The 25,141-nt window shown below is 40.5% G+C and overlaps 1 long non-coding RNA gene across 1 annotated transcript; it reads left to right on the plus strand.

Annotated features, from left to right (window-relative positions):
• The first annotated feature begins 4,667 nt into the window (after nucleotides 1–4,667).
• LOC132431566 (uncharacterized) lies at nucleotides 4,668–23,499 on the plus strand. Its single transcript, XR_009520773.1, has 4 exons — nucleotides 4,668–4,934; nucleotides 5,141–5,354; nucleotides 11,712–11,864; nucleotides 23,424–23,499. It is a non-coding gene; the product is annotated as an uncharacterized lncRNA (long non-coding RNA).
• The last annotated feature ends 1,642 nt before the right edge of the window (nucleotides 23,500–25,141 follow it).

A 25,141-nucleotide genomic window follows, 5' to 3' on the forward strand; every position in this document is an offset into this window, starting at 1 on the left:
ACATTTATTCTGGGATCAGTAAATAACTATGTAAATAACTGGGAAAGAAGAAGGAGATTTTCCTTATAGCACTTCTATCTTTTAAAATATTTATTTATTTATTTTGGCTGCACTGGGTCTTAAAATGGATACTATCTGGACACTTACCAAATTTTGAATATGGATTGTAAAAATTTCCTATGGCTGCGGAAACAAATGACCACATGTTTGGTGCATTAGAATAACACACATTTGTTCTCTTACAACTCTGGAGGTCAGAAGTCCAAAATCAGTTTTCACTGGGCTGAAATCAAGGTGTTGGGAGGGTCCTAGTGCCCCTGGAGTGGTAGAGCACACAATGTCTCCAATTTTTTTTTGCGATACGCGGGCCTCTCACTGTTGTGGTCGAGAATTCTCCCGTTGCGGAGCACAGGCTGCAGATGCGCAGGCTCAGCGGCTATGGCTCACGGGCCCAGCCGCTCCGTGGCATGTGGGATCGTCCCAGAGCGGGGCACGAACCCGTGTCCCCTGCACCGGCAGGCGGACTCTCAACCACTGCGCCACCAGGGAAGCCCTCCAACTTACTTTTGAGTAAATCAGAAATATGTATATAAAATGGGACGAAGTATCAACAATTAGGAAATCTGGATAAAAGGTGTACAGGAGCTCCTAGTACTATTTTTTTTTTTTTTTTGGCCACCCCACAGCTTGCGGGAATCTTAGTTCCCCACCCAGGGATTGAACCTAGGCCACCGCAGTGAGAGTGCCAAGTCCTAACCACTGGACCATCAGGGAATTTCTGCTCCTTGTACTAATTTTGCAAGTCATTAGGTTTGATTATGCTAAAATTTAAAGGTACCAAAAACATAACTATTAGGGATAATAGAGGCAGGGATATTGATGCCAAAATCTTGGCTCTCTCTGTTTTTTTTTAAATATTTTAATTTATTTATTAGCTGTGTCGGGTCTTAGTTGGGGCACTCCGAGTATTTCATTGCAGTGCAAGGGCTTGTCTCTAGTTGTGGCTCTCCGACTCCAGAGAACGCGGGCTCGTAGTTGTGGCGCTCCGGCTTAGTTGCCCCAAGGCATGTGGGATCTTAGTTCCCCGACCAGAAATTGAACCTGTGTCCCCTGCATTGGAAGGCGGATTCTTAACCCCTGGACCACCAGGGAAGTCCCCAAAATCTTGGCTCTTTGTGCACTGATGCCAAAAAGAAATACGGAGACAGAGTTTTGGAGGAACGAGAAAAAAGTAGCTTTATTTTTTGCCAGGCAGAGAGAACACAGCAGGCTACTGCCTGAAGAACTGTGCCCCTCTCCCTGGGGAATAGAGAGAGGCTTATAACCCAGAGCTTGTGGTCTGGGGTAGGTGATAAGGCTCAAAGTAATGAAGTCTTGCTTTTTTTTTTTCTTTTCTTCTGTAAATTCATGGCCAAAGCTGGCATCAGGTGGCTCAGCAACGGGGTCTGGTGTCCCTGAAGTTATTGGACTGTGACCTTTTTTCTGAAATGACGAGTGCTACAAGGGAGTGTAGGGGGAGAAGATGCCAGGTACAGAGTGTAATTCATATGGAGTCAGAAAGTAATTAGCTTTGTGAAGGCCAAGTCTAGCTACAAGTGTTTGTAAGTAGTAACAGCTAAAGAATAACCAAGACTGCTTAACTCTTTCAGGCCTGTTTATGCTGTTTCCAAGTCTGTTTATTGTTTCCTTATTTTCCTTGTTTATCAGAAAAGAAAAGCCTCATTTCTATTTTTGCTGCAACAATATAAGAAAAAGTTTCATGCCAGTTCTAAGGTCAGTAGGATAGATTCCTAACCTGCGGCAGGAAAATGAGTTAGGTAATAATACTTCTTTGCATCTGGATGATGTTTCTTTTCCAAATTATGTCATAGCTATTGTCTTATTTGATCTTTGCAATAACCCTGTGGGGTTGGAAGGGCAGATATTTTTATTCTCATTGGACAAATGAAAAAACTGAGTCATTTAAGGGACTCACCTAATATCCCACACAAGCTTAGTGGCAGAGTTAAAGATTAGAAATTCTCTCCAGGGACTTCCCTGGTGGTCCAGTGGTTAAGACTCTGTGCTTCCAGTGCAGGGCACACGGGTTCGATCCCTGGTCAGGGAACTAGATCCCACATGCCACAACTAAAGACTCGGCACAGCCAAATAAATAAGTAAATAAACAAATATTTTTAAGAAAGAAAGAAATTCTCTGCAGATCCTTCTGTGCTAGTTGTAAGGAGGTGGTTAAGATTGGTTGAAGTCAGACAGACCTGCACAAAAATCTTGGCTACAACTCACCTAGCTGTTTTACTCAGTGTAGGTAGGTTATGCAGTAGTGACAAATAAACCCCTGAAACGTCAGCAGCTTAGCACAACCAAGGTTTATCTGTTATTGCCATTACAGTGTAATGTACACCAGTCCGCTCCCTTGAGACACTCTCCTCCAAGCCGTTACTCAGGGGTCTGGGCTCTGTCCTTGCAAGGGAGGAGGGGGTGGAGTGAGTCCTTGGCTTCTAGCTGTGCAAATAAGAAAGAGAGAATGGAAGTTTGGGTGGACTGTTTTAAACCTGGAAATGGAGTATATCACATCTACACTCTGTTGACCAGAACTCAATCACATGGTCCCATCTAAATACATAGAGATCTGGAAAATGCAGTCTTTCTGTGTGGTCAAAAGGAAAATAAAACAGGTCAGTGAACATCCAGCTCTGGCTCTGCCATACTGACTATGTAAACTTGAGCAGTTTATTTAAAATCCTCGGTTTTCTCATTCATCAAATGGAGACAATAATACCACACAGGGCTGTTGTAGTAATTGAAGCACATAATGTACATGACGTGTAGCAAAGTGCCGGGCACTTAGTAAACCGTAAATGCTTGTTCTTAATGTCAGTTAACTTCCCATGTCTCTTATAGCACTAGTTCTATCAATTCCCTGGCTAGTGGTGGGGATTATTCATTCCAAACCTTTCCATGTGCTGCCCATTTGTTCATTGCTCTCTGCCCATAATGTAATGTAGATTTGTTTCATCAGAAAGAAAGATCAAGGTCTTGGAGCAGGGCCCAGGAGGCAGGATGTAACATGAAGAGCAATGGGTTACAAAGTATCATTTTGCAAAATATTCCTCAATGCAGAGGTATATTGAGGTATATATATATATAGAGAGAGAGAGAGAGAGAGAGAGAGGTATATATATACATATTGAGGCAGTGAAGGCACCCCTGAGCCCCCTGGGGTTGCAGAGATGGCCCCTCTCATAACAACAGGTGTTGGCACACTTACAACAAAGCTGGCTAAGAGGTCTATTCTCTACTCCGGAATTTAGAGGAAGACGAAGGAGTGGTGTCCAGGGGAGGTCAGATGTAACAGCTGTCCAGAGCTCACAACTTTCCCCATACTCTAGGCCACAGTACTTTAAGGTGGCCCAGCTAAGGCCTGTCCAAAGAGGCCCAGCGGGGGACATTCTGGGCCTCCTGGTGACCTGAAAAACAGAACACTGCAAGCTATGAACAGGAGTAGAGTGGACTCCTCCAAAGAGGCATGCATGATCATTTCTTTTCTGCTCGATAGAAACATCCCTTTCAGTCTGGAAGTGGACACTTGCTGCCAGAATTTGGGACCTGCCGCTTGCATAGACCTTACTCCACTTCCTACGTACAATTAAACCATGATTTGTCCCACCAGCACAGAGGGTGGTTTAATCTTCCAGTTTGTGACCAGAGTTGAGAAGTTTAGCAAATTTGGTAAGCAATGTAATTCATGATGGTGTAGCGATATTATTCTTCTTTTAGATTAGTAGATGTCCAAATTCTCTTGGTTTTTACAAACTAGCAGATTTAGAACGCAGTAAAGTTAAAACTCAAGACTCCAGATCAAAGAAAAAAAATTTTATGTTTATTTATTTATTGGCTGCATTGAGTCTTAGCTGCGGCACATGGGCTCTTCATTGCAGTGTACAGGCTTCTCTCTAGTTGTGGCACAAAGGCTCAGTTGTGGCGCACAGACTTAGTTGCCCCAAGGCATCCGGTATCTTAGTTCCCTGAACAGGGATTGAACCTACGTCCCCTGCATTGCAAGGAAGATTTTAAACCACTGGGCCACCAGGGAAGTCCCTCCAGTTCAAAATTTGAATCCACTTGAAACAGATTGCAACTTTTACTGAAGCCTTGCGTCAAACTTGCAACTTTTGCTCATTCTTGTGAGATGCCCTCCCAGCATTTCTGGTGGTGATTTGTAGGCCTTGGACTTCTTTGTGGCTCAGGTCATCATGAGTGGGTTCAGAGCTCATCTCTTCTCCATGCAAGACCAAAGTCCAATCAGCCCTCCCTCCACCCAGGATCAATGTTAGGCTCTGCTTAATTGTGCTATTTGCTGACTAACTCCCGGACTCTGGACCTTACCTGTCTCATCTTACAGTCCCGTTCCATTTCCCTGTTACATTAGTCATTTCTGTGACTTGAATCCTTTCTGCTGGTACCTGCCAGATCCTGGGAAGTCCTGTTTTCTTACCACTTCACATCACTGGCCCCAGAATTTCTGTAATAGGGGTTCTTAGGAGGGGCAGTCTCTTTGGAAGGTGATTAGGCAAGTCTCCCTTCTTGTTCAATTCCAGGGGCATCCCTTACTCTATATTTTACATAAATGATACCCCTTGGAGGTATGAAACTCGGGGACTCTGATTTTTGGAAATTGTTGTGAAGTTGCATTTCCCTAGCACTCTTTCTACTTAAATTGTGTGTTTATTTGGAGAGGTTGATGGGTCGGGAGGCTAAAGTTCTCCCCAAGTCGCCTCTTGTTTCTGCCACTACCACCCATGATCGGACAGGAAAATAAATGTGGGAAGAAAATTTGAAATCAAAGGTGTGGAAGTTTGCAGTCACCACCAGCACCTTCAGAAGGGTCAAGAAGTGACACAGCAGAAGTGAGACTAAAATGAAAACCAGAAAAGGTAAGACGGGAATTCGCTGGCAGTCCAGTGGTTAGGACTTGGAGCTCTCGCTGACCAGGGCCCAGGTTCAATCCCTGGTCGGGGAACTAAGATCCCACAGCCACTTGGCACGGTCAAAAAACAAAAAAAAGGTAAGAAGAAAAGAGAAAGAATTTTCCAGAAGCAAACCTAACTCTAATGCCTCTTAATCCCTCTCTATTCGTTAGGATGATGGCTCATGAAACCCTGTTGGTTAAAAGGCTTTTCTGGAAGAAGAAGGCATCATGGGGCCGTAAGTCGGGTGACACAACTGAACTTCTAAATTCCCCAGCTTCCAGTTACTGAATGCTGAGGGAATTGCTTCCCTTTCCCAGGGAGTCTCCTGGTCTGGAGAAGAGGACCCAGCCCACCTTACAAGTTGCTGTGAAGCTCGAGGCTGAGGTAAAATAATGATGTGGGAGTGTAGTGAGGGGTTTGGTTTCAGTTTACCTAAAAGCTTCTAGGCTTCTTGGAATTTCCTATAGAAATTTTAAGGAACCTGAAGATTATTTCAAATGCAACTTGTTTTCGTAAACTCCCCTTCTTCTTCCCAGATATATCTGTGTCCAGAGTGGCCTTCAAGTCCCCTTTTATAAGGCTAATGACTCTGGGGAAAAAAACCCACTGACACATTTCCAGGTAACACATTAATTGTCCATAAATGCTTCAGTTCAGTGGGGGAATGAGATGTGGGATGGTTCCCTGTGAAGGAAGGGAGGACCAGCTGAAGGTTCAGAGATCTGATAGCAGATGAGGTTCAAAGCAAAAGTAGTTTGCTTCCCAATTTTGCAGAGGGAAAAGCCAGACAGAGCAGGACGATCTTTCAACAATTTTGTTATATGTGCCAATAACTATCCAAAGGAGTGGAATCATTTGTTTTTCTCTCTGCGATCTGTCTATATTTGTAAATGTGTATGTATAAATTATATTTAATCCAGTCCCTTAACTGACACACCACAAATGGCTAGATTGGAGTTGGAATCTGAGGTTTGCCTGGGGGATTTTACTGCTTTGTCAGCCCCTAGTTCACCGATGAGAAATACTAAATAAAATATGAAGGGACAAGAAAAATATTGAACATTCTCAGGAGAAAAGCTCAGAATTGTTCTTTTCTACTGGGGAGGAAGCTTGGACATTTTTTTAAAATTTTATTTATTTATTTTTGGCTGTGTTGGGTCTTCGTTGCTGCACGCAGGCTTTCTCTAGCTGCAACAAGCGGGGGCTACTCTTCGTTGCGGTGTGCGGGCTTCTCATTGTGGTGGCTTCTCTCGCTGTGGAGCACAGGCTCTAGGAACGAGGGCTTCAGTGGTTGTGGCATGCAGGTTCAGTAGTTCTGGCGCATAGGCTTAGTTGCTCGGCTGCATGTGGGATCTTCCTGGGCCAGGGCTCGAACTGTGTCCCTTGCATTGGCAGGCGGATTCCTAGCCACTGCGCCACCAGGGAGGTCTCCCATGACACTTTTTAATCAAACTTAAAAAATTTAAAGTATAACTGTATATAGCAAAGTGTGAAAACCCCAAGCTTGAGGACCTGCCTATACCCCTGTGTAACTTCAGATCAAGTTATATACAGGACATTTCCAGCACCCTAGAAGGCTTTCTCATGCTTCCACCTACAGTCAATAGCCATTGTCCCTTCCTCCCCATCTTCCCAGATAATCAACGTTCCAACCTCTATCAGCAGAGATTAGTTTTGCCAATCTTATACGTGGAATCATACACACCATGCTTTCCTGCATTATGTCTGTGCAATTAATCCATGTTGTTTCATATAGCAGGAGTTCATATCTGTATTTAGTATTCCACTGTGTAGATAGATCACAATTTATCCTTCCTACTGTTCGTTGGCATTGGAGTGTTTCCAGTTTTTGGCAATTATGAATAGCACTGTTCTGGACATCCTTATATACTCCTGTTGGTGGACATAAACACTCACTTCTCTTAGGTATACACCTAGGAGAGAAGTTGTTGGATCAGAGGGTAAGCATGGATTTAGCTTTACTAGAGCTGATACGTTTTCCAAAGTAGTTGTACCGTTTATTCTGACGGAAATGTATGGATGTGCTACTAGCTCCATGATCTTGCCCACATTTGATAATGTCATTCTTTAAAATTTTTGCCATTCTAATGAATATACACCTTGTTTGTGAATTTTAATTTGCAAAAAGCATCTTAAAAGGTACATAGGTTTATTGCAAATTTTGGATATGTCCTGTGAAGTGCTTGTTCAAGTCTCTTGCCCAATTAACTATTGGGCTGTCTGCCTTTTACTTAGTTATTTGTAAAAGGGTTCTTAAAATACATTTTGAACTTGAGTCCTTTACTGGATGCATGTATTGTGAATATATTCTCCCACTCTATGGCTTACTTTTTCACTCTTTTAATGGTGTCTTTTGGTGAACTGCATTTCTTTTTTTTTTAATTTAATTTATTTTTTATACAGCAGGTTCTTATTAGTTATCGATTTTATACATATTAGTGTATATATGTCAATCCCAATCTCCCAATTCATCACATCACCATCACGACCCCCCGTCACTCTCCCCCTTTGGTGTCCATACGTTTGTTCTCTACATCTGTGTCTCTATCTCTGTTTCTGCCCAGCAAACCTGTTAATCTGTACCATCTTCCTAGGTTCCACATACATGCGTTAATATACGGTATTTGTTTTACTCTTTCTGACTTACTTCACTCTGTATGACAGTCTCTAGATCCATCCATATCTCTACAAATGACCCAATTTTGTTCCTTTTTATGGCTGAGTAATATTCCGTTGCATATATGTACCACATCTTCTTTATCCATTTGTCTGTTGAGGGGCATTTAGGTTGCTTCCATGACCTGGCTATTGTAAATAGTGCTGCAATGAACATTGGGGTGCACGTGTCTTTTTGAATTATGGTTTTCTCTGGGTATATGCCCAGTAGTGGGATTGCTGCATCATATGGTAATTCTATTTTTAGTTTTTTAAGGAACCTCCATACTGTTCTCCATAGTGGCTGTATCGATTTACATCGCCACCAACAGTACAAGAGGGTTCCCTTTTCTCCACACCCTCTCCAGCATTTGTTGTTTGTAGATTTTCTGATGATGCCCATTCTAACTGGTGTGAGGTGATACCTCATTGTAGTTTTGATTTGCATTTCTCTAATAATTAGTGATGTTGAGCAGCTTGGCCATGTGCTTCTTGGCCATCTGTATGTCTTCTTTGGAGAAATGTCTATTTAGGTCTTCTGCCCCTTTTTGTATTGGGTTGTTTGTTTTTTTAATATTGAGCTGCATGAGCTGTTTATATATTTTGGAGATTAATCCTTTGTCCGTTGATTCGTTTGCAAATATTTTCTCCCATTCTGAGGGTTGTCTTTTCGTCTCGTTTGTAGTTTCCTTTGCTGTGCAAAAGCTTTTAAGTTTATGTCCCATTTGTTCATTTTTGTTTTTATTTCCATTACTCTAGGAGGTGGATCAAAAAAGATCTTGCTGTGATTTGTGTCAAAGAGTGTCTCTCCTATGTTTTCCTCTAAGAGTTTTATAGTGTCTGGTCTTACGTTTAGGTCTCTAATCCATTTTGAGTTTATTTTTGTGTATGGTGTTAGGGAGAGCTCTAATTTCATTCTTTTACATGTAGCTGTCCAGTTTTCCCAGCACCACTTATTGAAGGGACTGTCTTTTCTCCATTGTATATCCTTGCCTCCTTTGTCATAGATTAGTTGACCATAGGCGTGTGGGTTTACCTCTGGGTTTTCTACCCTGTTCCATTGATCTATATTTCTGTTTTTGTGCCAGTACCATATTGTCTTGATTACTGTAGCTTTGTAGTATAGTCTGAAGTCAGGGAGTCTGATTCCTCCAGCTCTGTTTTTTTCCCTCAAGACTGCTTTGCCTATTCGGGGTCTTTTGTGTCTCCATACAAATTTTAAGATTTTTGTTTTAGTTCTGTAAAAAATGCTATTGGTAATTTGATAGGGATTGCACTGAATCTGTAGATTGCTTTGGGTAGTATAGTCATCTTCACAATATTGATTCTTCTTTTTTTTTAATAGATTTATTTAATTCATTTATTTTTGGCTGCATTGGGTCTTTGCTGCTGCACATGGGCTTTCTCTAGATGCAGCAGGCAGGGGCTACTCTTCCTTGTGTGCAGGCTTCTCATTGCAGTGGCTTCTCTTGCTGCTGAGCACGGGCTCTAGGTGCACAGGCTTCAGTAGTTGTAGCACGCAGGCTCAGTAGTTGTGGCTCACGGGCTTAGCTGCTCCCCAGCATGTGGGATCTTCCTGGACCAGGGCTCGAACCCGTGTCCCCTGCATTGGTAGGCAGATTCTTTACCACTGCACCACCAGGGAAGCCCACAATATTGATTCTTCTAATCCAAGAACATGGTATATCTCGCCAACTGTTTGTATCATCTTTGATTACTTTCATCAGTGTCTTATAGTTTTCTGAGTACAGGTCTTTTACCTCCTTAGGTAGGTTTATTCCTAGGTATTTTATTCTTTTTGTTGCAATGGTGAATGGGGTTGTTTCCTTAATTTCTCTTTCTGATCTTTCATTGTTAGTGTCTAGGAATGCAAGATATTTCTGTGCATTAATTTTGTATCCTGCAACTTTACCAAATTCATTGATTAGTTCTAGTAGCTTTCTGGTGGCATCTTTAGGATTCTCTATGTATAGCATCATGTCATCTGCAAACAGTGACAGTTTTACTTCTTCTTTTCCAATTTGTATTCCTTTTATTTCTTTTTCTTCTCCGATTGCTGTGGCTAGGACTTCCAAAACTATGTTGAATAATAGTGGCGAGAGTGGAGATCCTTGTCTTGTTCCTGATCTTAGAGGAAATGCTTTCAGTTTTTCACCATTGAGAATGATGTTGGCTGTGGGTTTGTCATATATGGCCTTTATTATGTTGAGGTAGGTTCCCTCTATGCCCATCTTCTGGAGAGTTTTTATCATAAATGGGTGTTGAATTTTGTCAAAAGCTTTTTCTGCATCTATTGAGATTATCATATGGTTTTTCTTCTTCAATTTGTTAATATGGTGTATCACATTGATTGATTTGCATATATTGAAGAATCCTTGAATCCCTGGGATAAATCCTGCTTGATCATGGTGTATGATCCTTTCAGTGTGTTGTTGGATTCTGTTTGCTAGTATTTTGTGAGGGTTTTTGCATGATATTCATCAGTGATATTGGTCTGTAATTTTCTTTTTTGTAGTACTTTGTCTGGTTTTGGTATCAGGGTGATGGTGGCTTCATAGAATGAGTTTCGGAGTGTTCCTTCCTCTGCAATTTTTTTGGAAGAGTTTGAGAAGGATAGGTGTTAGCTCTTCTCTAAATGTTTGATAGAATTCACGTGTGGAGCCATCTGGTCCTGGACTTTTGTTTTTTGGAAGATTTTTAATCACAGTTTCAATTTCATTACTTGTGATTGGTCTGTTCGTGTTTCCTATTTCTTCCTGGTTCAGTCTTGGAAGGTTATACCTTTCTAAGAATTTGTCCGTTTCTTCTAGATTGTCCATTTTATTGCCATAGAGTTGCTCGTAGAAGTCTCTTAGGATGCTTTGTATTTCTTCAGTGTCCGTTGTAACTTCTCCTTTTTCATTTCTAATTTTATTGATTTGATTCCTCTCCCTCTTTTTCTTAATGAGTTTGGCTAAAGGTTTATCTTCTCAAAGAACCAGATTTTAGTTTTATTGATCTTTGCTATTGTTTTCTTTGTTTCTATTTCAGTTATTTCTGCTCTGATTTTTATGATTTCTTTCCTTCTGCTAACTTTGGGTTTTGTTTGTTCTTCTTTCTCTAGTTCCTTTAGGTGTAAGGTTAGATTGTTTATTTGAGATTTTTCCTGTTTCTTGAAGAGGCTTGTATTGCTATAAACTTTCCTCTTAGAACTTCTTTTGCATCCTATAGGTTTTGGATCGTCGTGTTCTCAGTGCCATTTGTCTCTAGGTATTTTTTGATTTCCTCTTTGATTTCTTCATTGATCTCTTTGTTATTTAGTAACATATTGTTTAGCCTCCATGTGTTTGTGTTTTTTACGTTTTTTTCCCCTGTAATTGATTGCTCATCTCATAGCGTTGTGGTCGGAAAAGATGATTGATATGATTTCAATTTTCTTAAATTTACCAAGGCTTGATTTGTGACCCAAGGTGTGATCTATCCTGGAGAATGTTCCGTGCGCACTTGAGAAGAAAGTGTAATCTGCTGTTTTTGGATGGAATGTCCTATAAATATCAATTAAATGTATCTGTTCTATTTTGTCATTTAAAGCTTGTGTTTCCTTATTTATTTTCATTTTGGATGATCTGTCCTTTGGTGTAAATGAGGTGTTAAAGTCCCCCACTAGTATTGTGTTACTGTTGATTTCCTCTTTTATAGCTGTTAGCAGTTGCCTTATGTATTGAGGTGCTCCTATGTTGGGTGCATATATATTTATAATTGTTATATCTTCATCTTGGATTGATCCCTTGATCATTATGTAGTGTCCTTCCTTGTCTATTGTAACATTCTTTATTTTAAATTCTATTTTATCTGCTATGAGTATTGCTACTGCAGCTCTCTTCTGATTTCCATTTGCATGGAATATCTTTTTCCATCCCCTCACTGTCAGTCTGTATGTGTCCCTAGGTCTGAAGTGGGTCTTGTTTTTGTATCCATTCAGTGAGCCTGTGTATTTTGGTTGAAGCATTTAATCCATTCATGTTCAAGGTAATTTTTTTTTTGCTATATGCGGGCCTCTCACTGTTGTGGCCTCTCCCGTTGCAGAGCACAGGTTCCGGACGCGCAGGCTCAGAGGCCATGGCTCATGGGCCCAGCCGCTCCGCGACATGTGGGATCTTCCCAGACCAGGGCACGAATCCGTGTCCCCTGCATCGGCAGGCAGACTCTCAACCACTGCGCCACCAGGGAAGCCCAAAGGTAATTATTTATATGTATGTTGCTATTACTATTTTCTTAACTGTTATGGGTATGTTTTTGTAGGTCCTTTTCTTCTCTTGTGTTTCCAACTTAGAGAAGTTCCTTTAGCATTTGTTGTAGGGCTGGTTGGGTGGTGCTGAATTCTCTTAGCTTTTGCTTGTCTGTAAAGCTTTTGATTTCTCCATCGAATCTGAATGAGGTCCTTGCTGGGTAGAGTAACCTTCGTTATAGGTTCTTCCCTTTCATCACTTTAAATATATTGTGCCACTCCGTTCTGGCTTGTAGAGTTTCTGCTGAGAAATCAGCTGTTAACCTTATGCGAGTTCCCTTGTATGTTATTTGTCATTTTTTCCCTTGCTGCTTTCAATAATTTTTCTTTGTCTTTAATTTTTGCCAATTTGATTACTATGTGTCTTGGCGTGTTTCCCCTTGGGTTTATCCTGTATGGGACTCTCTGTGCTTCCTGGACTTGGGTGGTTATTTCCTTTCCCATGTTAGGGAAGTTTTCGACTATAATCTCTTCAAATATTTTCTCGGGTCCTTTCTCTCTCTTCTCCTTCTGGGACCTGTATAATGCGAATATTATTGTGTTTAATGTTGTCCCAAACATGAAGACAGCATGTGTTTCATGCTGTCTTCATTTCATTTCATTCTTTTTTCTTTATTCTATTCTGCAGCAGTGAATTCCATCATTCTGTGTTCCAGGTCAGTTATCCGTTCTTCTGCCTCAGTTATTCTGCTATTGATTCCTTCTAGTGTATTTTTCATTTCAGTTATTGTGTTGTTCATCTCTGTTTGTTTGTTCTTTAATTCTTCTAGATCTTTGTTAAACATTTTTTGCATCTTCTCAATCTTTGCCTCCATTCTTTTTCTGAGGTCCTGGATCATCTTCCCTATCATTATTCTGAATTCTTTTCTGGAAGGTTGCTTATCTCCACTTCTTTTAGTTGTTTTTCTGGGGTTTTATCTTGTTCCTTGTACAAAGTCCTCTGCCTTTTCATTTTGTCTATCTTTCTGTGAATGTGGTTTTCCTTCCACAGGCTGCAGAATTGTAGTTCTTCTTGCTTCTGTCTGCCCTCTGGTCGGTGAACTGCATTTCTTAATTTTAATATAGTCCAATTTATCAATTGTTTATTTTATGCTTGATACTTTTTTGTACCCTATGTAAGAAATTTTTGCCTACTCTCACTTCTTAAAAAACAGGAAATTATTCTTTTCAAAAGTCCATTGTAAAAAAATGAGTACATATAGATTATCTAAAAGGAGAAAAATAGGGAATTCCCTGGCAGCCCAGTGGTTAGGACTCTGCTTTCACTGCCGTGGGCCCAGGTTCAGTCCCTGGTTGAGGAACTGAGATCCTGCCAGCCAGATGGCACTGTCAGAATCAAATAAATAGGGCTTCCCTTGTGGCGCAGTGGTTAAGAAACCACCTGCCAATGCAGAGGACACGGGTTCGAGCCCTGTTCCGGGAAGATCCTGCATGCCGCGGATCAACTAAGCCCTTGTGCCACAACTACTGAGCCTGCACTCTAGAGCCTGTGAGCCACAACTACTGAACCCGCATGCCACAACTACTGAAGCTCACGTGCCTAGAGCCCATGCTCCACAACAAGAGGAGCCACCGCACTGAGAAGCCCGCACCGCAAGGAAGAGTAGCCCCCACTTGCCGTAACTAGAGAAAGCCGCACACAGCATCGAAGACCCAATGCAGCCAAAAATAAATAATAAATTAATTTTATAATAATAATAAATAAATAAATAAATAAAAGAAAAGGAGAAAAATGATCACTTATGATGCTCCCATCCTGAGATATGACCTCTATTAACATTTTGGTACCTATTTTAGCACTTATAAATGTTTATATATATAGTTTTTTTCAAAAAAGTGGGATGATACTGTACTCATTTTTTAGTTAGACTTTTTAAACTTATATTTTATATAAATATCAATTTCTTTTGATTGAGACTCATTTGAGAAATCTACCATAGTGTTAGAATTTTAGGCTCAGGTCTGCTCTTAGCTCCAGGCCATAGGAAAGTCACTCCCAGTCTCTCCACCCTGAAATTCTGAATGTCTGAGGATTCACCCATAACAGAGACTGTTGCTATGTGTCTTTTCCTTCTCTAGTGTTTTGACTGACTCACTTGTCATCCTAATGACCTCTTAGGCCAGAGTAAACAAAAACCCTTGGGGAACTGTGTGGTAAGGTAATCATGTCCTTGAAGCAGAATGAGTGTAATGGCTAGACATCACAGCTTTGCTTAAAATCATCTGTAGTTGTGTGACCCTAAGGGACTTCCCTGGAGCTAACAAATGAAACTTCGCTTTTTATCAGAAGAAAGGTGGTTTAAAGAGTTAAGGACTTTCCGGGGGAAGTCACTACTATTTTTAACTCTCAAAAAGTCAGGAAGACGATCTGAAGATTTTAAAAAGGCACCCTAAGAGGTAAAAGTAAAAAGCATTGCAAAGATCTTTTACTAAGAGAGTAGAGCAGAGGAAATACTATCAGTTGAGTTACATGCAGAAATATCTTCTTGAATTACTGGGTGACAGTTAAAGGTTTGATTTGGAAAGCAAGGGTCAGAATCTGAATTTTGGTTGGCTCTTACGTGTTCGCCACATCACTGTGGACCCATCATCTCTCTGAGCCTGTCTCCGGGAAATGATAGTATCTCATAAGCTTGTTGAGATGATTAGGAGAGATAAGTGGCTTGCAGCAAGTAAAGACCTTGGCCAGCCTTAGCACGTGGTAAGCACTCAGTTTTTTCCTTCTGCAATTAAAAAAAATCGAGATAAAATTCACATTCCATAAAGTTCACCATTTCAAAGTGTAAGGTTTTTCATGTATTCACTAGATTGTGCAACCATCAGCACTATCTAATTCCAGAACTTTTTCATCAATCCCAAAAGGAACCCTGTACACATTAGCACTCACTCTCCATTACCCCCTTCTCCCAACCCGTGGCAATTACTAATTTACTTTATTTGTTTTTTTTATTTTTGGCCACGTCACACGGCATGTGGGATCTTAGTTCCCCGACCAGGGATCGAACCCATGCCTCCTGCAGTGGAAGCATGGAGTCTTAACCACTGGACTGCCAGGGAATTCCCTAATCTACTTTAAATCCTTATGGATTTGCCTATCCTGGACATTCCATATAAATGAAATCTGCAATGTGTGATCTTTTGTGACTGGCTTCTTTCATTAAGTAATATCAAATACTTGATATTATTGTTATTGTCATTATTCCTATCTCCTATGACTCAAATAGCATGAGAATCAAATGACATATTGGATATGGAACCTCTTTGTGAAGAAGAAATTGCTCTGGAAACACAAAGACGGATTTATCCATTGGGGTATTCACTCTTTTGTGGGAATGGTGAGGTGCCCACAGGAACTTGCTAGAAGGAAAATAAAATTGTAGAATTCAGAAACATGATAGGACTGAAAACATCCTCTATTATTAAAAAATAAATTACCCATTCGAAAAATGTTCAGCAGAATTTTCTCCTAAAGCTTTTTGCTTGCTCGGGTAAGCAAAGCCCCCTACCACTAGCCCAAGTCATCAGTTTCCCCAATCCTTTGAGCCAAGCTATGCCTGAATGTAGAACACGGAGGCAGGGCTTGGGAGGATCTTAAGAGGCAGCTGTCAGCCATCGTTCACAAGCCCAGCTAATACAATGGCCTTTGACCCACCCAGAAGGATTGCTGGAGGCCACCAACAGGTTTGGAGGCAGATATTCCTTTTGGTTTCTATCTAATCTTTAACATCGCTCTCGTGTAGAGAGAAGCTTGGAGTTATTTTTTACTTCATTTGTGTGGATTATGACTCATTCAGGAATTTGCCCGTTCAAATGGTCCTGCTGAAATGCAGATAATTTAGCAACAATCAAAACTCTTGGGATTATTAGCTCAGACTCTAAATGACTTCACTCATAGAACGCATTATTCTTCTTTGCATTGCCTTCCAGAGAATTTCTTGAAGACTTGAGGCCTCAGAAGAGTCTTTTCAGAGTTTACTATTTAATTTATCCTCCTCATTCCAAGTGACAGCTAACTTGGCCTAGTGTTACCACTGTGTGGTGATGGTGGATGGTCTCTAGGTCTGGGCAGGGCTCTCTGGATTTTGCCACATGGTCTGGTGGGAAATTTAAGCATTTCCTTCCAATAGCAAAAGAAGCTTAGGAAAGAGTGTTGAACTGCTTTTTTCACTGACCTGTGTGATGCTAGAGGATTTACCTTCCTGCTTGGTCCCGTCTCCCTTTTATTTAAAAAAAAGTTTGACGTGTTTCAACAGGCAGTAGGGAGACTTCCCTGGAGGTACAGTGGTTAAGAATCCGCCTGCCAATGCAGGGGACACGGGTTAGATCCCTGGTCCAGGAAGATCCCACATGCCGCAGAGCAACTAAGCCCGTGCGCCACAACTACTGAACCTGAGCTCTAGAGCCTGCGAGCCACAACTGCTGAGCCTGCGTGCCGCAACTACTGAAGCCTGCGTGCCTAGAGCCCATGCTCTGCAACAAGACAAGCCACCACAATGAGAAGCCCGCGCACCGCAACGAAGAGTAGCCCCTGCTCACTGCAACTAGAGATAGCCCGTGCGCAGCAATGAAGACCCAATGCAGCCAAAAATAAATAAATAAATGTATATTTTTAAAAAGTTAAAAAAAAAGAATATAACAAACATCCAAGTCCTTACTCACATCCTAACACTATGCCATATTTGTTTTTTATATTTTTAAAGAAGTCAAATATTACAGAAACAATTACACACACACACCCAGGTATCCCTCCCTTATTATATTCCCTTCTTTTTCTTTCTTGAGATAACCATTATCCTGAATTTACTATTTATTATTTTTAAAGTTGATATATATGAATCCATAGAAAGGATATCCTATTGTTTCACATGTTTGTAAACCTTATACAAATGGTATCATATTGTATGAATCTTTCTGCCACTACTTTTTCCATTCAGCCTCGTGGTTTTGAGATTTACCCATGTTGCTTCATATGGATAGTTCAGTCCGTTTAATTGCTGTAGGTGTTTGACTTCATGACTGTATCACAATTGATCTATCCATTTTCCTGTTAATGGACACTGAGATTGCTTCCAAGTTTTTGCTCTCAGAAGTGTTGTTGCAATGAACATTCTGTGTCTCCTTGCCACACATGTGAGAATTTTCTAGGGCACACACCTAGAAATGGACTTGCTGGAATGTAGGGAAAACCACCTCTTCAACTTCCCTAGACATAGCAAATCGTGGCTATGCCAAGTGGTTGTCCCAAATTTCACTTTCCTGGGAGAGGATGAGAAGTCCTCTGCCTCCACACCCTCAGCAATACTCACGAAGCTTGTCAGTTTCTTCATCTATAAGAGAGAAAACCATATCTATGATAGTACATCCAAAAGGTCTTCTATAGGGAATTGCCTGGCCATCCAGTGTTTAGGACTCTGTGCTTTCACTGCCATGGTCCCAGCTTCAATCCCTGGTTGGGGAACTAAGATCCAGCAAGCTGTGCGGTAAAACAAAACAAAACAAAAAACAAAAAAACCAAAACGTCTTCTATAAATGAAGAAATATCTTGTGAGATGTTATTGCTAACCCACTACGTGTTGGCCACCATGCCAAGTGCTTTATTTACCTTGTCTTATTTAGGTCTCCTACTGACTATAGGAGGGAGATGCTAGCGTACAAGATTTAGAAGGAGTAATTAATTTGAATTTGTCTGATGTCACATATCTGGTAGGTGACAGGGCTGGGGTTTGAACTCAAGTCTGTCAGACTTCAGGGCGCCTATGATTGCCCCAATGCTGAGCTGCATGCATAATCTTTAGGAATAACATTAAACCAACTCTTGGCTGTGGTGTTGCATTTCTGGTAGAATGCCTTCTTTTTTTTTTTTTTTTTTAAGCATTTATTTATTTATTTTGGCTGCGCTGGCTCTTAGTTGTGGCGTGCATGCAGGATCTAGTTCCCAGGCCAGGGACCGAACCCAGGCCCCCTGCATTGGGAGCACAGAGTCTTAGCCCCTGGACCACCAGGAAAGTCCCTAGAATGCCTTCTGAGGGTGAACAGTCTGGAGATATAATATGTCTGGATACTGGGTTTTTTTTTGTTTGTTTGTTTAATTTTAAGTGGTATATATTATGAATCATAGAAGATTTTCATGTAAATTTTTTGTTTTTTGGCCACGCCATGCAGCATGTGGGATCTTAGTTCCCCGACCAGGGATTGAACCCTCACCCCCTGCACTGGAAGCACGGAGTCTTAACCACTGGACCACCAGGGAAGTCCCTCATGTGAATTTTTAATGTATAGAATCATGTAAAGTTTTCATGTAAATTGAGAGGAAAAATGTCACCCACATTCCAATGACTAAACTTTATACACTATTGTCACTGTTAACCCTGTAGTTGTTTCCGAGTAAGCATTTTGTTTTAAGGAGAGTTTGTAGTCACCTTAGAGCTTGAAGTCATGGCAACACCACAGATGAGAATTTACCCATAATGAGCCATGTCTAAATGCCAGACATTTATGCTAAGTGTTGGACATATGTTAATTCCTGTCTTTTTTTTAATTGAAATGCAATTCGAATGCCATAAAATTCATCCTTTTAAAGTGTACAATTCTTTCTTTTTAGATGAGGAATTAAGAATTGAAATATCTTTTGGTGTCTATGAAAATCACAGAGGTCCAATGCCAGTTTCATGTCTGGTACTATGTTAACAGTAGGAGTGGGTAGGCAGGCATAACTAAAACAATTTGGCTGTTAAGTTGATAATATTGAAGCCAGGTGATGTATACATGGTAGGTCATTATATTATTCTATCTCCTTTGGTTATATGTTTAAAAACTTCCATAATAAAAAGTTAAAAAAAATTTTTTTTAAAAAAGGTCTAGCTTTATGCTTTAATAACTAATCTTTGCATACCTGAATTTATGTCTCTGATATGAAAATCAAGACTTAATAATACACTAACTTCATAAAACATTTTATAGTTTACAAAACATTTTCCACATTTTATCTCACACTTACCCTCTGAGGTAGACAAGGAAGATATTACCATCTCCATTTGAGAGAAAAGAAAAGTGAGGTTCAAAGCAGTAGATCTGGGACTTCACCCCACTCCTCAGACATGGAATTCAGTGGCCTGTCCCCTTCTATTCAAAATGAATACAGCCTTAGGAGTAGGGGATTAAAAGATACAAAATACTCTGTAAAAAATAAATAAGCAACAAGGATATACTGTACCACACAGGGAAATATAACCATTATTTTATAATAACTTTAAATGGAGTATAATCTATAAAAATATTGAATCACTATGTTGTACACCTGAAACTAATATAATATTGCTGCTTTTTTCTGATTATAAAAATAATGTGCATTTTTTTAAAGAATTTAGAAAAATTACAAAGAAGAAAAATGTATGTGACCTATAACCATAACAACCAGAGATAATTACTGTTAACATTTTGTATTCTATCCTTCCAAATCTTTTGTTTTTTTAATGAAATATGATAAAATGTTTTGTAATCTTTCTCAATGAAATACTATAAACATGTTTCTATATCAATAAATATCAATCTCCATTTAACACACAGCACTGTTATAACTTAGTTAACAATCTCATGTTGTTAGACATTTAGATGGTTTCAATTTTTCATTATTATGAACAAGGGCAAAATAAACATTTTTATAACATAGTTCTTGGCTTACTGATTATTTCCTTTAGATACATAACTAGAAGTGGAAAACATGAATCAAAGCATTTAGAAGGATTTTTTTACACATTGCTGACGGTCCCAGAAAGGTTATATGGATTTACATTCTCAACCGTCCAGTGTTGTTGTTTGTTCGTTGATTTCTTCACCAGTTCATAATTGCTTTTCTTGAGTCAGATGTAATTCAAATATACCAGTGAAAATATAGAGTTTAATTTGTTAACTTATAATCAAGTTAAACTATTGAGCAAACCATTAACAAACAACTCACTGTGTTTGTTTAAAGTAATGGTCTTCAATCTTTAGTGAGTAAGAATCACCTGGTGATTCCTGGGCTCCATCCCAGACACAGTGACTTAAATTCCAGAGATCTGGAGCCCAGGAACCAGCACTGTTAACAAGAGCACCCTTCCTTCAAGTGCCTCTGATGTACATACTCTAGGTAATTAGACTCAGAGAAACGCTGGTTTGGGACTTCCCTGGCGATCTAGTGGTTAAGACTTCGCCTTCCAATGCAGGGGGTGCAGGTTTGATCCCTGATCAGGGAGCTAAGATCCCACATGCCTTGCGACCAAGAAACCAAAACACAAAACAGAAGCAGTATTGTAACAAATTCAGTAAAGACTTTTAAAATGGTCCACATCAAAAAAAAATCTTAAAAAAAAAAAGAAAAACACTGCTTTAAGAATACACACAGGGCTTCCCTGGTGGCGCAGTGGTTGAGAGTCCGCCTGCTGATGCAGGGGACGTGGGGACGTGGGTTCGTGCCCCGGTCCGGGAGGATCCCACGTGCCGCGGAGCGGCTGGGCCCGTGAGCCATGGCCGCTGAGCCTGCGCGTGCAGAGCCTGTGCTCCACGACGGTAGAGGCCACGACAGTGAGAGGCCCGCGTAACGCAAAAAAAAAAAAAAAAGAATACACACAGGTGTTAGTTGAGAGTTTGCTGATTATGGACCTTATTACCTTTTGGTCGTGGGAAGTCTGGTAAGAAATGGAAAATTCACCTGCTCTCTCTTATCTTGGCTTCATTCATATTCTCTCAGCTTCTCTCTCTCTCTCTCTCTCTCTCTCACACACATACACACACACACACACACACACACACACACGCACACACACACACACATATTTCTGTAGACAAAACAAACAGTTTGGTTTTGGAGATGCCTTTATTGCAGGCTGCCATGATCAGTTACAGACAAATATTTGATTTATAGAGATTCTTCCTTCTTTAGGGCTTTCAGTTTTGTTTTGTGCTGTTCTCTTTTACAAGCAACCACCTCTGACTTTCCTAATCAGCTGAGCATCTGAAAGTCACTTGTCTGAAGAAACTGAGATGGTCTTTAAAGTGGTCTCGGAGATTCTGTGATGGGAGGAGGTAGACCGAAGGCAGAGGAGGTAGACCGAAGGCGAATGAGGTAGTTGAATTTTATTGGACCTGTGAGGCAGAGGGGGCCCTGGAATTGTTATCACCTGGAGTCCTTCTCAACCCTTCAAAATTTGAACTAGGTTTTCCAGCATTTACCTTTCCAGGCATTGCTCCCCTATGCCTAGCTTCAGGAAACAGCTTTTATCTTTCTCCTTGAAAGTCTATTTTTGACACAAAGTCTTCTTTCTCATGGAACCATTCAGCTTTTACACGTGTGGTGGCATGGTGAGGGCTTCAGACATGTGGTCCTCACAGGCAGGTCTGCCTTTGAGAAACGTGTGCGGAGGGGAGGGCCTCACTGGTCACTTCCCAATAGTATAGCCTAGTTTGCCTGTTGAACTTCATATGAGTGGTATTATGCAGTCCGTATTCCTTTGTGTCTGGCTTCTTTTGCTCAATATATTATTTTTAAGACTCATGCATGTTGTTGTATGTATCAGTACTTCCTTCCTTTTGGTTGCCGAGTAGTATTCCATTGAATGGCTACATCACAATTTGTTTACTCAGTTTCCTGTTGATGAACATTTAGGTTGTTTTCATTATTTGAATACTACAAATAAAGCTGCTATGAACATTCACGTACAAGTATTTGTATGGATGTACGTGTTCATTTCTTTTGGGTAAATCACCCAGGAGTGGAATGGCTGGTTTTATGGCAAGTATATGCTTAACTTTTAAAGAAATGGGGCAGTTAAAAAAAAACCCTCTTTTTTAGTTGTCAAGTCCATATCTTATGTCAGTAATTCCAGCTTCCTGTTCCTGTGGTCTAGTTGGAAAGAATACTGTTTTGAGAGTCAGAAGTCTGGGGCTTGGCCTGAGCAGCTTAGTTCTAGTCTTGGATATTGAAAAGGGGGTCATTTAGCTCCTCAGAGCTTCAGTTCCCTAATCTTTAAGTTGGGGTTAATAATTTTTTTTTTTTTTTTGGCCTCACGGTGCAGCTTGTGGGATTTTAGTTCTCCGACCAGGGATAGAACCTGTGCCCACGGCAATGAGAGCACAGAGTCCTAATTCCGTGGGAGCCAGGGAATTCCCAATAATTTCTATAAAAATAAAAAATTGGAAGTAGTCTCAGAGTCCATTAACTGGAGACTGGTCAAGTAAAATACATTCCTAAATTAGAAAACTATGTAGCCAGTGGAGTGAGGGAGGGATGGATTGGAGTTTGGGATTAGCAGATGCAAACTGGTCTATATAGAATGGATAAACAACAAAGTCCTACTGTATAGCACAGGGAACTATATTCAATATCCTGTGATAAACCATAATGGAAAAGAATATTAAAAAAGAATGTATATATGTGTGAGTCACTTTGCTGCACAGCAGTAATTAATGCAACATTGTAATTCAACTATGCTTTAATAAAAAATAAATTTAGAAAAGAATACTATGTAGCCATTAAAAATGATGATGTAGGGCTTCCCTGGTGGCACAGTGGTTGAGAGTCTGCCTGCCGATGCAGGGGACACGGGTTCATGCCCCAGTCTGGGAAGATCCCACATGTTGCGGAGCGGCTGGGCCCGTGAGCCATGGCCGCTGAGCCTGCGCGTCCAGAGCCTGTGCTCCGCAGCAGGAGAGGCCACAACAGTGAGAGGCCTGCGTACCGCCAAAAAAAAAAAAAAAAAAAAAAGATGATGTAAAATTATATTAATTGATGTGGAAAGCTCTTTTCAACATACTCTGAATGAAAAAAAGGTTAGAGAAGCAGATACAGTATACCATTTAGGCAAATTATACAAATGTAGAGATACATGAAATGCATATTTACTAAAATATTAATAGTGGTTATCTATGGGTAGTGGGACTTAGGGTGTATTTTTTACTTCTTTATAATTTTCTATATTGCTTAATTTTACTTGCAACAAGCATGTATGAGTCCTTGCAAAATAATAAAGCTATTAAAAATATAAACTAATACATTGTGTTTTTCCTGAGAATGAGATGAAAGAATGGATGGATATGTTGAAAAATTATAAAGTGTTATTACATAAATGTAAGACATTAGTATTAATATTAGTATTTATCAAATTATCAAAGTAAGAGAAGTAAGAGGAAGCAATGACAGTTCCATAGAAACACAATCAAGTTGAACATGGGGAAGAGGTAAACTCCTTAGAACTGAAAGAAATCTGGAGTAATGAGGAGGGCACAGGTTTCTTTCAGAGCTTTGGGCTTAAATCCTGGCTTTCTCAATATCTGTGTCTCCTTGGACACATTATTTAAACCCTCACTCTCCATTTCCTTATCTTCAAAATGGCAGTAATAATAATATTGATCTCATTTTGTTGTGAGGACTAAATGTGTCAAAGTTCTTAACAGTGATGGACATTTGGCACATTGTAAGGGTTCATTATATATTTGTTCCCCTTTTCCTCCTTTTCCTTCTTACCTCTACTTAGGATGCAGGCAGCAAGATGCTTTACACATTGTGACCCAGTTGGAGAAAGACTGAAAAGAGTGATTATAATGAACAAGAGGAGTTGCGAGTGTTTTTTCTACATGAGGGAGAGGTAAGGAGTTGGTGTGTTCTTAGAAGATGTTTTGGCTCGGGTAAACTAAAGGGACCAAGAAGAGAAGAAGAAAAAAATAAGAAAAGAATGGACTATTTCTGGATGTATCTAGGTCAAGGGACCGAGGGACATGAGATAAAGACAGGTTTTCTTTTCCATTGTCCCATTCACCACAGTAGGATAAAAGAGACCCAGGGCATCAGATGCTGTGTCCAGAAGAAAAAATAGTACAATAGTACAACAGGTTGGTGCCTTCAGTTTTTGTATCTCTTGAGTAGAATAATAGAGGAACTGGAAAAACCCCAAATATGAGGGATCTGGTCCTTTCCCATGGATGGATGTTGAAAGTAGAGGTACTCCTCACTGCAGGAGGCTGCTCTTCAACTGTACCCATTCATTTCCCAGAAAGAATGCTCCCTCCAGTACACACAGAAATGCAAATCAAAACTGCAGTGAGGTATCACTCCACACCCATTAGATGGCTACTATCAAAAAACAGGGGCTTCCCTGGTGGCGCAGTGGTTGAGAGTCCGCCTGCCGATGCAGGCGACACGGGTTCGTGCCCCGGTCCGGGAAGATCCCACATGCCGCGGAGTGGCTGGGCCCGTGAGCCATGGCCGCTGAGCCTGTGCGTCCGGAGCCTGTGCTCTGCAAAGGGAGAGGCCACAACAGTGAGAGGCCCGCGTACCGCAAAAAAAAAAAAAAAACAAAAACAGAAAATAGGGATTTCCCTGGCCATCCAGGGTTTAAGACTCCATGCTCCCAATGCAGGGGCATGGGTTTGATACCTGGTTGGGGAACTAAGATCCCACATGGTGCATAGCATGGCCAAAAAATAACCCCCAAACAAAACAAACAAACAAAAAACCAGAAAATAAACAGTGTTAGCAAGAATGTGGAGAAATTGGAACACCTGTGCACAGTTGGTGGAATTGAAAATAGTTCAAGTACTACGGAAAACAGTATGGAGCATCCTTAAAATGTTAAAAATAGAACTACCATATGATCCAGAAATCTCACTTCTGGGTATATACCCAAAAGAACTGAAAGGAGGGTCTCGAAGAGATATTTGCACATTCATGTTCACTGCAGCACTATTCACAGTAGCCAAGAGGTAGAAGCATCCCAAATGTCCATCAATGGATGAATGGATAAGTAAAAAGTGATATATACATAAAATGAAATATCATTCAGCCTTACAAAGGAAGGAAATCCTGACGTGCGCTACAGCATGAGTGAAACTTGAGGACATTATGCTAAGTGAAATAAGCCAATCACAAAAAAGGCAAATACTGTATGATTACTACAGGACTCACATTCATAGAAAGAGAAAGGAGAACGATGGTTGCCAGGAACTGGGTGGGGAGGGTAAAGGGGAATTGTTGTTTAATAGGTACAGAGTCTCAGTTTTGCAAGATGAAACAGATCTGGAGATTGGTTGCACAATAATGTGGAAATGCTTAGCTACTGAACTGTACACTTGAAAATGATTAAGATGGTAAATTTTATGTTTTTTATTAAGTACACATATTAATTAAAACAACAAATGCCTAAATGACTTTGTCATAATGTGTCCCCTCACCAGCCTGCTCCTCAAACCATGTGGA

This window comes from Delphinus delphis, chromosome 10 (assembly GCF_949987515.2).
Source record: "Delphinus delphis chromosome 10, mDelDel1.2, whole genome shotgun sequence".
Classification (NCBI taxonomy): domain Eukaryota; kingdom Metazoa; phylum Chordata; class Mammalia; order Artiodactyla; family Delphinidae; genus Delphinus; species Delphinus delphis.